Source organism: Geotrypetes seraphini, chromosome 2 (assembly GCF_902459505.1).
Source record: "Geotrypetes seraphini chromosome 2, aGeoSer1.1, whole genome shotgun sequence".
Classification (NCBI taxonomy): Eukaryota; Metazoa; Chordata; class Amphibia; order Gymnophiona; family Dermophiidae; genus Geotrypetes; species Geotrypetes seraphini.
The window spans coordinates 192,838,727-192,854,725 of NC_047085.1; the positions used below are offsets into that span (position 1 = coordinate 192,838,727).

Sequence of the window (15,999 nt, forward strand, 5' to 3'; positions counted from 1 at the left end):
TCCAGCACCAGAGCTCACAAAATGTTGAAAATTACTCACAGTTACTCATAGTCCTTTCCATCCATCCCCCATCCTTTCAGGGACCTGGGCAGTTTCTCTCCCTCACCCCTACAAGTGGGTGTCCATATGACTTTATTCCACATATTCAGTACACATTGAGGAGCTTAATCAAACATATGCCTTAATCCGATTTGGGCGTATGCGCTAGACACCCAAAGTCAGAAAGTGGGAAAATGTCAATTTTTTAAAAATACGTTTAGAATATTTTTCCCCAAAAAATCTTCTATCTGGACGTCCAGGTTATTGTTCATCCAGACTGCCAGGACATCTGTCTTTATATCACACGTTCGACCAAAATTTTGTCCAAGTCCCAAACGCCCTGAACAAGATCATTTGGATATGGGAACAGCCAATCTTGTAATGGACTGGCCACCCAGACATTGCAACAGAGCAGTGGCGCACTTTACAGGGCACTGCTGTGAACTTCACAAAATGGGTGCCAGATAAACATCTCACCAGAACTCCATTATAGGTTATGGTGAGCCCCCAATCTCCCCCCAAAACCCACTATACCCACCTGTCTACAACTCCAATAACCCTTATAGCTACAGGTGGCACCTATATGGCAGTAGAGTAGGGTTTTGAAGGGTTTAGGTAGGTGCACATGTACGGTTAGAGTAGCTTATGGGCTTGGGTCCTCCTGTCTATGGTTCACTAGTCCACCCCCTAGGCTATTTAAGACACCTGTGTGCAGCTCTAGTAGGCTTTCCTATACTAAGTAATGATGTTCTGGAGACAGGTATGTACTTTTTTATTCTGATCTTTGAGGGGGGGTGAGGGGGACACTGAATACTGGGGGAGTGTGTGTGTGTGTGTCTTTACTTTGTCTCTGCAGTGGTTATCCGGTCACTTTGGATACCTTTTTGGCACTTATACCTGTTTTTACATCGTCTAGCTCACAATGTTTACGTTTCGTCCAGGATGTCTAGTATAAAACATTCAACTATCCCCAATCCCGCCGTCCAGAAAGTCGGCTTGATTATCGGCACTTGGACGACCTGTCTTTCAGGTCGTCCAAGTGCCGACTTGGGCGGGTTTTTAGACATGTTTAAGTTTTGATTATGAGCCCCATTATCTCTTAGATCCTGCTAACATTTCTTTTTTTTCTTTAGATATAACACATTTGTTTTATACCTTTCTTCATAACACATGAATTCTAACAGTAATACCCAAATACATAATTTTACTTTTTTTCCCTTTATGATTACATTAAAATACATTTCTCAACCGCAATACCTTCCAGGTCGATGCGGTTTACATCATCAAGAGACTGTACATCACAGTGAAATACAAGAGAAATATCATCTTCCTTACTTTCCTAAGAATTTTACAGAAAGAGATGTCTTTAATAGTTTTCAGGAATGCATATATGAAATCGAAGAAGCAAACAAAATACGCAGTTCCGAATCCCAACTAGCAGCCTGATATGCAATTAATTTCTTGGTGAAGACATCCTTATACTAGAGGGAAAACAAACAATGAAGTTATCCTTAGTGGATGAATCACCTTAAAAATGTAAATTGTTCTTTAATCATAATCTTTCCACTTCTCAATACCACAAATATTCCTCCCCAATAAAATTTTACATTATATTAGTGTGGGCGCCTTCTTTTTCCTTCTCTTGCAATAACTTTCTTTTTCCTAGCATATCACAGTCTTCCCAAGTATCTGACATATTCAACATATAATTTCCCACATCCTAAACTGATTTTCTTAGTTATAGCCCATAACATATTCTGCTAGCATCTTATCCAGAGTTTATCTCTTATCATGTATTTAATAACAATGATTCTGAAGTAACATTGTTCCTCAGTCTCTTCCTATCAATATAGTCTAACCCAGTAGGGGTCAATTTCTCCTGACAGACAATTTTCTTCATGTGATTGCCAAGTGCCATTTTAGTTCTAGCCCTACTGTTCTTGCTTTGGCTATTATGTCCTAAAACTCCTGTGCAACTCAGATAAAGTCACAATCCAAGTCCTGTGACTAGTCCAATTGTCTTTCCTGTGCTTCTGCTCCATTTACTGTTCAAACATAGAGGAACTCAAATCCTGAGTCTCAGTCTCCAGAGCCATATTCCTTTCAGGTAATGAAGGGACAGGCATGGGTTCACTATTCCCAAAGACAGCCTCACCCCTGGTCTCCAAATCAGACGTGTTCTCTCTCTTCAGGAAGGGGCTCCATTCTCTCCCCATGTCCACTGGTTAACTCTGGTTCTTCCCACTGAGGCTAACTCTGCTCGTTAACCTCCTCATGCTTAAGGACGACAATCTGGGCTGCTCCATGTGTAAATCCTCAATCAGGGTGTGGTTCCAGTCTGCAACTTCCTCTCTCTTCTCAGAGTCTCCCTCCTGCATTCTACTGATGTCATATCCTTTTTCCCATGACCACCTGAATCTACAGGGTAGCTCCTCTTCCTTCTTCCCCGGTGCTTCCCGCCAGTGGGAAGAGTCACCATCTTTCTTCCTCTTCTCCATTATTCTCCATATTATCAATACTCACAGTCTCTGGGGAAACCTCATCCTAAGGTGGCTCAATTCGATGCATACCTTGGAGGCAGGTCTCAGCTCCATACTCCTGCCCTGCAGGCATCTCGGTAAACATCTCAGACACAGGTCTCAGTACTATATTCCACCTCAGTTTGGTTCTCAAGTCAATATTTTCGCTGGGATCCACAATCCTTACGCCCTACATTGAGTGCCATTTTGTAACCCTGGCATCCCACCCTGCCACACCAGCTCTTCAGGGTTGGGGAAGAGGGTCTGCCCGCCCGGTACCACGGCTCACAAAATGTTGAGAATTTTCCACAGTCAGTGTCACTCACAGTTCTTACACGAGACTGAGTGTAAGCCGGGGTCAGATAAATCCAATAGGCCAGAAGACTTATTATGATCCTGTGCTCAACTGCAGCACTCAATATCCCATGATATTTGTGAAACACCTCAATCTCTCATCAGTCCTTTACTTAAGATTAAACCAGCAGGAGGCCAAGTTGCAATTCAAACTAATGTTTAATGAACAGTTGATAGTAGAAACTCCAAACTATTTACATACAGCTTCAGGTGTGTTGGCAGTCAGCAAGATTCAAAGGTTTTAGATCAGCAATCACTCTCAATAAGTTTTCTCTGTGATTTTCCTCTATTGAACCACCCTGGGTTCCCTCTGTCTTCTCATCAGATATCTGCCTCCTGCAGACTCTTGCTATTAGACTTTTCACCCCTTAGGACTTCCTTGCTCCAGGAATCTCCCTTGCTACATGGGTTCTGGTGGGAGAAAAGGATAACCAAAAGCTTAGTTTACATTCCCTCCTTCCCTTTTATAACCTCCCCCTCCCTCCTGGGAAAAAGGGACTTCCTATTCCTCTCTTTGTCTCTTCTAGCCTAGTTCGCCAACTTAGGGAGACTGGAAAATCCCAAACTACTGCTCTGTCAGCAGAGGCATTTTCCAGTGGGGTCACATTAACAATGTGAATTAATTACACATTCCATATGCCCTGAGTCACACTGAAGAGAGCACAGTATAACGGATGAACACAAGATAACATACAAGCAAAGACCATGCAGGTATCTCCTCCTCTTCCATTTCAATGTTCTGAAAATCCTATATTATTAAGAGAGAAATATTTGTATGTAGGTAAATTTTATCTTGAAAACAGTCCTAAGGATTTTTATCAAATGGGGTGAATCTAGGATTTTCGGGTATGAGAAAGCAATTTAACTAGATCTAGAGTTCATCAAAATTCATTTGGGGGATTTTCCCGATGCTCCTGCTTCCCCATGTAGCTCATTGGTCAAACATTCCTAATAAAGCTTCAAAACTTAGCCAGACAATAGGCTGCAGGGAATAGCAGGACTGACACTGTCTGTGTAGCTACTGCTTTTTGTCTACCCCTGCAGCTCATTGATCAGACATTCCTAAGGAAGCTTGTACAGCCAATAGGCTGCAGGGAAAAGCAAGACTAAATGTCTTATAAGCTATTGGTCCAGTCTACTCTGTAGCTTACTGGCTGGCTAAGGAATATCTGAGGAGTGGACTAACAGCAGAGAACAAAGAACAGCTACAGCTGCAGTATAGGTAAGAGATGCTTCCTGCCTTTTGTCTACTACACACATGGAGACAAGTGCTGACGGAGGCTCTGGGAAAAGAATGAAGAAGGAAAGTATAGACATAGACATTGAGAGCTGGAAGAAATGAGTTGTGAGGGGAAGAAAGGCTGTGAGAACACACATGGATTATGAAAGTGATAACAGAGTTGAAGTGAATGCAAACTGGGGGCGGGGGGGGGGGGGGTGCATGGATAAGTGGGACCTATCTCATATGCAGCTTTTTGGCTGGCTCGCCAGAACAGCTAACCCACTATCTCATCTCCACAGTGGCAGACAGCACTGCTCACACATCAGAGCTAAAATCTTAGAGCTACAAGGAAAGCAGGAAGGCAATATCTCTGTAGCTACTGATCCTGCTTCTCCCTGCAGCCCATTGGTCAGACATTCCTAAGGAAACTTTACCAGCCAATAGGCTGCAGGGCAAAGCAGGAAGTTTAGTTATGTAATATTTTTACTTACCATATTTATCACAGGTGATCTACAGAGCTCTGTGCATTTCCAGTTTCAACACTATGTAATGTTGTGGCCCGCTAGGGATAGTACCAACATTCATGTTGCCCTCCCCTGTCTTAGAATGACATTTTATGGTAACTGAAATTTGGAGATTTAAGGAGGAGAACACTGTGAGGTTGAGCCAGCTTTTCTCACATAGGTTTGTGCTTTATTGTGTGCATGTGGTGCTATATCTGCTACATGAATGATGATTCTGATTCCCAATTAACTAGAACTACTAACTTTGCACTCTCTCTTTCAGCACAACAGGTTTCTTGGCCAGTTTTTGTTTTGTCAGATGGCAACATGTAAATCACATAATGTAGAAAGATAGAATTAATTAGAAAATGTGATACAGTAATGTTCCAGCTTGACTAAAGACTGCAGCCATCTGCTAGCTAAATTAAGAGGTGAATTTTCTGAGTTTTCTTTAAGTATTATTTTATGGTCTTAGCTGCTGTGTTACAGAGGAATTAAAAGAGGTACAAAGAAGGGCAACCAAAATGATTAAGGAGATTGAACTCCTCTCATATGAGGAAAGGCTTAAGAAGTTAGGACTCTTCAGCTTAAAAGAGACAGGTGAGGGGAGATATGATAAAGGTCTATAAAATCCTGTGTGCAATGGGTAAATGTCAGTCGACTATTTACTCTTTCAAAAAGTTTATGGACTAGGGGACACTCTATAAAGTTACATCATAATTCTTTTAAAACAAATAGGAGAAAATATTTTTTCATTCAATGAATACTTAAGTTCTGGAACTTGTTGCCAGAGGATATGGTAGAAACGGCAATCATATTTGGATTTAAAAAATAATTTGGACAAATTCTTGGAGGAAAAGTCCATAAAATGCTATTAAGATAGATACGGGAAAAGCTACTATTTATTCCTGGGGTCGGTAGCATGGAATCTTGCTACTCTTTAGGAATCTAACAGGTACTTATGACCTGGATTGGCCTCTGTTGAAAAAGCAGAATACTAAGCTATATGGACCATGCCAATTCTTTAAACACCAAATCTAATTACGGTAATTCAGAGAGATAAAAGGCATCCTGCAGGAGATGGGCTAGCACACTGACATAGAATCCTTCCTCTCTAGGACATCGCTTCATATCAAAGTTCTTATTTACCATGCTAAAAGAGCACAAATAAGCTCTATCTAAATGCAGGAAAATTTCTCAAGGGATTCACTCACTCATGGTTCCTTAGTACACAGCTTAGTGAATTCTGCAGTAAATTTTCTTTTGTGTTGCTATAGCTGGGAATATTGCACTTACACATCTTTGTAGTAACACAAAGATAGCAGGCCCAGTTTGAACCTTCAGTCTTCTAAAAGGTCAGCTCTTCATGGTGTAAAAAATTTTCCCCTCCCCTCAAAGTTCCCTATTACTTAATAATAATAATAATAATAATAATAACTTTATTTTGTATACTGCCATACCCAGGGAGTTCTAGGCGGTTCACATCAATTAATCAAGGTTACAAACAATGAAGTCATTGAAGTTAACAGTTTAGGAATGTACAGGTCATTGAAGTTAACAGGTAGGAATGTACAATGAGAAGGTCGTAAACAGGAATATAAAAAAATGTACAATAGGAAGGTCATATACGGGAATACAGGAATGTATAGTAAGAAGGTCAATATACAGGAAAATACAGGTCATTGAAGTTAACAGGTTAGGAGAGTACAATAAGAAGGAGTAGGGGGAGATTCAGGTTCATTGATGGGAGGTGATAGGAGTAGAAGAGGGTGTATTAAGGGTTCCGTCCGTGGAATAAGTGTGTTTTGAGTTGTTTTCTGAAGTCAAGGTAGATGGGGGCAACGAGCTCAATTTGGGCTAGCCATGGGTTCAGTTTAGCCGCCTGGAAGGAGAAAGTTTTGTCAAGGAATCTTTTGAAATGACATAGTTTTAGGGAGGGGAAGGCGAACAGATGAATTCTGCAGGAGTTCGTTGATGAATAACAGCACAGGTATCTGAGGGTACTGCTATAAGTCTTTCTTATACTCTGAGCTCACAAGTCTTATTTTTGATTGGTAACTTGGGGATATACCAAATACTGTTTTGTAGCAGAAGAATGCAAACTTGAATAAGACTCTGGATTCAAATGGTAACCAGTGCAGTTTATGGTAGAAGGGGGTGATGTGTTCCCATTTGTTTAAGCCAAATATAAGGCGGACGGCGGTGTTCTGAATCAGTTTTAGCCTGACTTACCATCCCTGATCCTTTACACAGTAGTTGCCATCTGGACCAACTTTCAGTCCTGCATAAAATTCATAATACCTCCATCCACATCCACCGAGCAGCCACAAATCCAAAGTTGTTGACTTTCAATAAATAATGCAACTTGCAAACTTTAATGCAAGCTGTGTTATTCATTTTACATAATAATAAGCTGTTTTGCATGCATTTTCTACTTTGCAACACATTATTTACTGTCTATTCTGTATTGTTGGCCAAAAATGCACATTATAATTGGCAAGGCAATGACATGAGATGGTGTGTATGCAGGAGTTCCTGGTTTTGCTGGTGTCCTTGTATTATTACCTGGCTTAATGGGAAAGAGAAAGGCCAAACAATGTTTCTATAACAGAGCTGTACCTTTAGTGGTTCAAGGGCCTATGAATTTACTTGAGATAATGTTGCCGCAATGCCCAGAGGTACATAGTTACTAATGGAGAAACCAGTCCTTACTCACCTTCATCGTTGAGTCTGTCAAGTCCCCCCCTTTTTCATCTGATGATGCAAAATTCTAGCACTATGCTGAAAGCAGCACCAATTGTTGATGCTGCTAGTGTTGGAGCATTGGCATTGGAAGATCAGAGCAAGCAGCTGAGACATCATATGTTTAGGAGACTGGAATAGGAAATTGTGCTCCTTCCAAGTACACTGGAGCAGAAAAGGGCACACGAAACTGCAAATCCCTGGACGCCTATCTTACTCCTCTGCCAAGAGTTGTTCTGATGCCTTAAGTCAGTGATTCTAAAACTAGGTTCCACTAACTCTCTTCAGGGATTCTGTAAGATATTGCAATAAAATATGCAGTGGGAGGGACCTAAGGCCTTGATTGGGAGGGGGAAGGCCCATCATTATCAGCACGCAATTCTGTAGGTAGAAGGGAGAAGGCTTCCCTCCTTCTGATTTGTCTTTGGAAGGTCCGGGAGATCTGGGGATGTGGGGACAGGATGTCAGGGAGAGTCCAGGGATGTCATGGAGGGGGGGGGCGGGGTCCGGTGATGTCGGGGGTCCAGAAATATTGGGAGATGAGGGGGGGGTCTGGTGATGTCAGGGGGATGTTGAGGTGTAGGGCTCCGCAGCTCAGCTGATCTTGGCAGGGGGGATCCCCATCAGCTGAGCCAGCAGGCATCCCTGAAACCAGATCAGCTGATGGGGCTTCTTCTGATGAGATCAGCTGATGGCAAGCCCTCAATGTGCTGTTTTTTCCCCCCCACCTCTGGGTGGTGGGAGGGGGTTGTGACCACTAGGGGAGTAAGGGTGGATCATCTTGTCAGTTTGTTCACCTTTGAGGTACTTAGACCTGTTACTTTGGTCTAAGTCTCGGTGTGTAAGTTCCGCCTAGGATGTCCTAGAAAAGCTTCGATTATTGCTTCAGGGCATCCAGATGAAAGCTCGCTTAATTCCTGCCTAAAATACACCTTCCAAAACGCCCCTTTGAGCTCTGGATGTATAGCAGCTTAGAAGTGCTGCTGAACATCCAGAAAGTTTGTTTTGATTATCGACACTTGGATGTCCCTGCTATTAGGACGTTCAAGTGCTGACTTAGGAAGGTTTTTGGATGTTTTAAAGTTTTGATTATGCCCCTCTATGTGCATATCGTTCACCTGAGTATCACCAATGGTTAAGATGTATACATATTTATTGGATTTTATTTGCTTCTATGTCACTAAAATTTATGTATAAAAATAAGCTCATTGAGGGGAAAAGTAATCATTACTAGGGATCAGCATTTTTTAGTTGCATTCAGTTTCTTAGTGAGGTCATAAGACATTTACTTTGATACTTTGATATTACGACCTAGCTTTTAAAAAGTCAGCCATGACTTTTCAAAAGTTAGGTCGTAATATCAAAGTAGGACGAATATCCATGTTGATTGGACCCTAGGTGAGTAAATCCGGAGATACTAGGAATCTCAACAGTTCAGCCGTCGAAAGACTCATCGGATTCGTATAGCAAGGATGGCGCAGCCAATCCGGAGATTCTCTAATTACTGTGCCCTGAAAGCGAGCTTGAGATGGCAAATCCATCCAATCATCAGCCAGGGGAAAACACTTAAAAAGAGAAACCAGAGGCGAGAAAAAAGCAACGCTGCTACCCCCTCTGACTGCCACTCTCTGTGGCTGCTGAAGAAGCTAGGAATCTTTGAATTTTGAGACGAGGCCATGAGGTCTAGTTCTAGGATATCTCACCTTTATACAAAGAGCTGCAATGCCAATTTCCAGGATGTAGATTTTATTATTTCTAAAGCGCTGAAAGGCGTATACTGCGCTATACATTTTAACATACAATAGACGGTCCATGCTCAGATTTTGTGGTGAGAAAGTCTATCTAAACCCTCTTCCTGTCCTGTAAAATGATGCGCTGAGAGAAGAGGAAGAAGAGATTCCACCTATTGAAGTAGAACCATTACTTTAGTCGCCAACTGAGTACATCACAAACTTTCCTGGCTGTAGAGAAATACCACTGTCATAACACTGTCCTAAAAGACCTTTATCGTCATTCCGGAAGAATGGTCTGAAACTCCTGAAATGGTAGCCTGACCATGCTTCAGTCCAGAAGAATGAACGAGTACTGACTCCTTGCGCTGAGGATTGAAGGCACTGAGCCCTCCAACCCGACAGCCTGGGATGTTTGGTGACTTTGAGCCAGTCCAGCAAAGACCGAGGCATGCCTTTGAAAAGATTAATCTCGCTGAACCACCAAATTATATTGAGCGATGCTTGAGGAGCCTACTAGATACTATAATTTGAGCCTTGAAATACCAGGAACCACTGGAACAAAAGCGACTGCTGTAGTGTTCTCATGTGAAAGCGAGCCGAAGTTCCCAGTGGAGTCACCACCATAGATTCTAGAACCTGAATAGAATCCCATACTCTTGTTCTTGGTGATGGAAGAAGGCAAACCTGAGATTGTAACCTGTTGCCCCAGTCTCAGGGAAGAAACACATTCCTCTCCTACGTGAACAACATCCCCTGATATTCCAATAATTAGTATAGGAGAAAATAGCTCTTTGGAAATTTGAAGATTCACATCCAAAGAATTAAAGGAAAGAAGTTAAAATAAAAGAAATCACCCGTTTGTGTTTGACAAATTGACCTGGCTGGAAGACATCCGAATCAAGAAGTCATCTAAAAAAGAAAGTACCTGAATCTCCTGTTTGCACCAAATGTTCATGGAGCCGTGGCTAGGCCAAATGGCATCTGCCAAAACTGATAGTGCTACTCGATGAGAGCCAAGCGAAGATAGTGCAAATTTGATGTCCATAGGGAAATTGTAAATATTCTCACAGTTTTTCTCTGGAAATGTCTAACTCTGAGAAACTAATTTACCAGAATGAGATCCAGTCCCCTTCTGACCAATTCCCCCATCTTAGGCATTATGAAGTAAATGGAATAAATTCCGTTAGTTCCAGAAGAACTAAAACTACTGCCTCGAGTACCAGTAACACTTAAAAGGGGTCTCGCACGAACGTAATCTTTGGAAGCTCAATACATTGTCACTCTAAGAAAGAATCTGAAATGGGAGGAGGATTCAAAGTTGCAAGCATCCTGAAAAATGCCCAAAGCCCCCTGACCTGACATCAGTGTCTCTCCCCTCACAAGAAAGCATAAAGAGTTGCCAGAGGAAGACCCCGTCAGAATGAAGAGCAGACAGTCGGGGAACAGCAGGACTAGAGCTGTAAATTCTGGAAGAAGAAAGGAACTTTCCCAGAAAAAAATCCAGCTTTGTGATGTAAGATGAAGTATGTTGGAATTCTGAAAACAGTACTAACTCCATGTAATGTTAGCCAAAAACTTACTGCCTTTAAAGTGAAGACATACTAGACATAATCTAGAAGCTTCATTGACCGCCCCATAGGAAACAATCTACACCCTAATTGTTATCAGATAAAGCTCACATCCCTAAAGAGAGTTTCAGGGATGATTCCAATAGCCACATAGCATTTGCTACTCTGTGGGTTTGGGAGAATAGGTAACTTGTCCCTGGTTAGAAAGAGCCACACAACTCTTCCTGCCAATTTGAGGGACTGTCTAGCAGGTGCCATGAGAAGATGGCGACCTGAGAAATCTGTGCGAGAAGCTTTGAAACTTGCAGTCCCTGGCACACTAGAAATAGAAAACAGTTCAGGAATCAATTCTATAGTGCTACCAGACACACACAGCGCTGCACAGAGGCACAAAGAATAAGAAAACCATTAAATCTACATAGACTTAGCCTTCAGGGGCACCAAGAGAGACAAGAAGATACCCATATGAAACATAGGGTACTCTCATGCCCCTGACATCACTGTGCAGCAATTTGCCTTCTGCCGACCCATAACGGCAAAAAAATGAGATTGGGCAGCTGAGCACAGGGCAGAATCTCTTTCTTAAGCACCGTAAGGCATAACAGTACAGTCGCAATTAAAGTAGTTAAGTCTTTTCAAGTAGAGAGTGGGGAAACACACACACAAGGTATATCACTGCAACAGTGGCAAAAGCTGTTGAAACATTCCTGATGCGTAGAACCTTGAAAACAGGGAAGCCGCGGGATAGTGACCTAAGTCAGTTGCAAAATAAACTCTGTGAACGCTGCAGTGCACCTGCTAGTGGCGGAGACCCAAGCGCGTGCCTGTTTCATGCTGAAATGAGCTGGCTCTATCAACAATGCATTAAAAACGTACCAAAGCCAAATATTTTTCCCCACTGTCATGGTATAAAATGCTTAAAATAAACATTGGAGAGAAATAAAGGAATGCTGCTTCGTTCTCAACTCAGGAAAATAAGCACATGCCTCTTGCGCTCAGTCAGGAACTGGCTATGGGAAGAACACACCCAGAGCTGTCCAAATATTTACCTCCACCTGGCCACGGGAACTGCCAAGCAAAGTCCGCCTCGGGAAGAAATCCCACTACCACTGTGGCACTGCTGCCAGAGTATGAAAACAAGTGCACGCCTACAACACGCGGGAAGGCACTAGTTCTGTCAACAGAGCTCTATCCATACACCCGAAGCCCTTTACTGAATAAACTTCATACAAATGTAAATTTACTTGTCAGTCACTAAACATTTCCACAACTCTATAAAATATAGCGTTTGATAAAAACATATTCTTTCTGTAGACTCACACCGAACCCGCAGCTCCCCCACAACCAGAAACCAGAAAAGAAGTGCAAATAAAAAATATATTGTTGATAGTGCCGGGAGATGCCGGTTGCTCAGCACTATGAGGGCAGAAATGTTTAATAGTCACTGTGGTCTCTCTTTTTTTTTAATTTTTTTTACAGTGAACGGAAAGAAGAAAAATCGAGACCCAGTCAGACCCTCTATCATTGGAGGAGGGTGAGGCAGGGACCTGGGGGGGAGCCCAGGTGTAACCCCCTAAAGCTGGCACTGCTCAGCCGGACACCCCTCTCTCACTGAAGAGAAACCTCAACAGGAGAAATAGAATGGCAGTCTCACTGAAGAGAAACCTCAACAGGAGAAAATAATTTTCCAGTTACAGCCAGAATTCAGGAGCTAGTTGAATAGCGACCATCACCTGCTGGGAGATAGAGCATACTGAAGATGCAGGAAGCGTGCCAGCCAATAGGACCACCTATTAATCAGTTTCTCTATCTCCACCTGCTGGTAGATGTGTGCTATCCCATTGGTCTCTGGATTCATCTGCTGCTGTTGCTAAGGAAAGTGGGATTGAGTGGGAGTCAATATAAAGTCCCTGAGTGAGGAGCAGAAAGCAAGGTCAAGTGGGAAAGTGGGGTGAGAATATAAGAATAGCCTAGTACCTGTCCAAAACCCAAAGAGTAGCAACATTCCATGCTACCGATCCAGGGCTAGCAGAGGCTTCCCTCAAGTCTTAATAACAGAGCATGGTCAGAAGGACTAGGTTGAGAGTGAAATGCCAACAAGAGGAATGTGACAAAGGAAAAGACAATGAAATATGAGAAATAAAAAGTATGAACTTTCAATGAGGGTAGAATGCTGAAATATGGTCATGTTTGGTTTGATAGGTTAATTTATGTATTATTCACAGGGAAGGGAAAAGAGAAGTTCAAGAAGAAGAGAAGATGGGCAGTGGAAGAAGGAAGAGAGGAAGGGACTGAGAGGAAGTCGCAGGGAAAATGACGTGCAAGCAAGGTTGGAAGGCAGGGGAAGGAGAATGAGAAGGAAAGTTCATAGGTGAATGACAAGGCAGGAGGGAGAATGGCAAAGGGAATGGAGAGGGACAAGGAGTAAATGTAGACGCAGAGAGAAACTTGCATGCACACAATCACACATACAGTGCCAACATGTATCTACCTAAATTGCAGGACAGAGTACAAGAGATGAAAGCAAGATGACAGAGAAGAGATAGGAAGAAAGTGGAGGGTAGAAAAAGTGGGGAGAGCAGGAGGGTGAAGACTTAATGAAGGTGAAACACAGTGAGTACAGAGCACATGAAAGAAGTCTACATCCCCCTCCACTTGCACAGCCCCTACATATCCATCTCCCCATAGCCTGAACCTCCTTCCAGATACATATCCCCCTATACACACATTCACAAACTCGCAACATACTTATCTCCACTCATGCACCTAATCACATGTTTATCCCTATATATTCTGCAAAATCACCTGATTCTTTTTGGGAACCTATGTACTTAACATATTTGGATTGGTAGGTTAAGGTAGTAGGGGAATTTGACAGTACTCTGCCCACATACCTTGGTTTTTTTCCCCGTTAATTAATTTTTTCCTTTATTCTCCTTTATGCAATGAGAATTGCAACTCCTAATGCTAGTGGACTTGAACTGACGTTTCTGGTTATTTCTGGTTATTTTCATTGCTTAATACTAACCCACCCCACCCTTTATTTAACCGCGATAGTGGTTATTAGCGCAGGGAGCTTTGCGAAATGCTCTGAGCTACTCCCGACGCTCATAGAGTTCCTATGAGTTTCGGGAGCAGCGCGGAGCATTCAGCGCAGCTCCCTGCGCTAATAACCGCTATCGCAGTTTAGTAAAATGGGGGGTAGGTTTCCTATGATAGCATAGTGCTTATTTTAATCAGTTTTTCTGTACAAGTTTTGCTTTGCCTTTATTTGAAATTTCTTAAATAAAATATTTAAAAAATCATGTCAGCAAGGTGTGGGGCAGAGTTAGGCAGGACAGGACTGGAACAGGGGGCTCCACCAAACTAGACAACACAGGACCTCACAATTTCTAAGACAGACACTATATAGAATATAATTATTCTAATTCTAGAATACATTCCTGCTCCCAGTTCAGACACAGTCTCTATAGAAATATGATGGCAGATGAAGGCCAAATGGCCCATCTAGTCTGCCCATCCACAGTAACCATTATCTCTTTCTCTCTGAGAGATCCCACATGCCTATCATAGGCCCTCTTGAATTCAGACACAATCTCTATAGAAACATAATGGCAGTTGTGTGCTAGATTGTATTTACCCAAGCTATAGGTCTAACATAAGTGTCCGTGCCTAAAATATATGTGCATATTCAGTCACTTGCACTAGTAGTGTACAAAAAGGTAGGTGCCTATTTTTCTTTACAGAATAGACCCCTGTTAAAACATTATTCTCCACCTGCATGCAAAAATCAATTTAAACTGTGTTAACCTACAAAACATATGAACATAAATTTGGATGGTGTATGACAAATTTCCAATTTATGTAAAAAAATGAACCAAAAAACATCTTAAAAGCATATAAAGGTCAAAAGAACTGAAAACAAACAAAAATATTTTCCATGTGTATGCCCCCAATTATAAATGAAGTCATGCCCAAATAAGCAAGAAGGCCCGGATTCTGTATAAGACGCTGGGTCGGCTCTACAGTTGGCTAAGGCTCTCCCCTTTATTATTGGTATGCACCAGACTGGGTTTGTTGCTCACAGACACTCTTCAAATAACACCAGGTTGGCTATGCATATGTTATATTTATCAAAAGACATTAAAGATCCAGCCTTTTCAGTATCCTTGGATGCAGAGAAGGCTTTTGATCGAGTAGAGTGGACCTTCATGTACCAAGCAATGGATTGGTTTGGTATTGGATCAGGATTTATTCAAATGATCCAAACATTGTATGGTGTGAGGAAGAAGGGTTCCATTTCGTGAGGAACTAGACAACGTTCTGGGGCAAGAGCAAGCTCTACAGGAGAGATGGACTGCATCTGAGTGCGGCGGGAACAAGACTTCTAGCAAACAACATCAGGAGAAGAATAGAACAGGCATTAAACTAAGAAGAAAGGGAAAGCTGACAGTCGACCAAGCGTCGATGATTCGGAAAAAGGTATCCCGTGAAGATACCGAGGGGAAAAAAGGCTGGGAAGAAACAATGGACAAATTACAGGAGTTGACTAACCCAGAAGAGGAGGTTGGAAGGATTGTAACAAAAGAGAAGAAACTAAAGACCGAAGCACTGGGAAAGGAAATGAAGACAAGAAAATACCAGGATCTAAATTGCATATTTACTAATGCAAGAAGCCTAAGAAACAAAATGGGGGAATTAGAAGCCATGGCCAATGCAGAGGACATAGACATCATTGGAGTCTCTGAAAAATGGTGGAATGAAGAAAACAAATGGGATACAGCACTGCCGGGGTACAAGCTCTATCGCCAGGACAGGTCAGGACAGAAAGGAGGTGGAATAGCCCTATACATAAAAGAAAGCATCCAATTGACAAAAATGGACACAGCAGAGATGACCAATAAGCTGGAATCGCTATGGGTTAAAATACCGGGAAGGAAAGGGCCTGAAATAAAGATGGGCTTATACTATCGTCCACCCGGGCAAACCGGAGATATCGATGAAGAAATGGAAGCCGAGATGAAGCGAGAATGCAAAAGTGGTAACATGATTATTATGGGAGACTTCAACTACCCCAGGATAGATTGGAGTCTTGGAAGCTCAAAATGTGCTAAAGAGAGAATTCCTGGAGGCTATACAAGATTGTTTCATGGAGCAGCTTGTTAGAGAACCAACGAAAGGAAACGCCACTCTGGATCTAATCCTAAATGGGTTAAGAGGACCTGCAAAGGAAGTAGAGGTAATGGGACCATTGGGAAACAGCGATCATAACATGATCAAGTTCAAGGTTGAGGTAGGAATACCGAAAGGAAATAGAAT

At 42.3% G+C, this 15,999-nt stretch overlaps 1 protein-coding gene across 2 annotated transcripts in view; it reads right to left on the reverse strand.

Annotated features, from left to right (window-relative positions):
- CAP2 (cyclase associated actin cytoskeleton regulatory protein 2) overlaps window positions 1-15,999 on the reverse strand; it is a 191,862-nt gene that overhangs the window by 127,891 nt on the left and 47,972 nt on the right. The window contains exon 1 of one of the 2 annotated variants that reach the window (XM_033934599.1): window positions 3,607-3,639. The exons of the other annotated variant lie outside the window; for it this stretch is intronic. The gene's annotated coding sequence lies outside the window, so the exon portion shown is untranslated. Of the gene's footprint in view, window positions 1-3,606; window positions 3,640-15,999 lie in introns of those variants that run through there. 2 annotated transcript variants of the gene reach the window in all.